Here is a 1,037-nt window from a genome sequence, read left to right as displayed (position 1 = left end):
ATCTGTTGTATTGTTTCCTTCTTTCATTTTTCTCTTAAAAACAAATGTCTGAACCTTTAGTCTGTAAATTCAGTGGATTCCTTATCAGCCCATCTACTTTTACTTTACACCATGCTACTTTAAAAAAAAAATGAATTATCCCCATTGGGGTAGGTCCCCCCAACCCCCCACCCTACTTTGTCAACTTACCTGCCACATTTAAATCTAATGGAAGGCCCTGCTGTAAAGCCTGTTAGTAAAACTACCCAACAAGAGGATTTCATACATTTGCAATTCCTAGATGGATGGTAATGTTTTCATTTTTGTAATGTAGATTTGGACATTCTTGCCACCAGTATGGAATATGTGTTTCAGAAACACAAGCAGCTTTCATCAGATTTGCATATAGGTTTTATATGTTGTGAGTATGTTGTAGGAAGTTTTTTTAAATAACATCATATGAGATGATGCCAGTGGAAATGGCAGAAAAGTGTCTGTATTGTTCACCAACTACACCTTGTTCTTACAAAATGTGGCTGTTACACATTCCCATGATGATGTCACTGACAGCCATCAGTGAGGAATGCCCCAACAAGCATAATACAAATTGCTTCCATTGTAATTGTTACAATTCCATTCTGACCACTCCCGTGTCCTAGTGGTTAGAGCGTCCGCCTCAGAAGCGGGAGGTCATGGGTTCAAACCCCAGCCAAGTCATACCAAAGACTTACAAAAATGGTATTAACAGCTACCTCGCTAGACGCTCAGCATTAAGAGGTTACTGTTAGGACTGATCGGCCTGGTGTCAGGATAATGTGACTGGGTGCAACATCATACTACATGTTTGCAGCATGATGCCCCAGTGCTATACATCACTATAAACTGCCACACTGCAGACATCGTAGCAATATGACTGAAAAATTATTCAAACTACGTTAAAAATCCAATCACACACACACAATTCCATTCTACGATCCAGAACCAACACTAATTCCGTACTACAGTTCTTGCATTTCAATCCAATTTTGCTTTTGAAATGTAGTGCCACTCAATTCATA

This window comes from Sinohyriopsis cumingii, unplaced genomic scaffold (assembly GCF_028554795.1).
Source record: "Sinohyriopsis cumingii isolate HCF-2022 unplaced genomic scaffold, ASM2855479v2 utg001747l, whole genome shotgun sequence".
Taxonomy (NCBI): domain Eukaryota; kingdom Metazoa; phylum Mollusca; class Bivalvia; order Unionida; family Unionidae; genus Sinohyriopsis; species Sinohyriopsis cumingii.
This window is presented reverse-complemented; position numbering follows the sequence as displayed.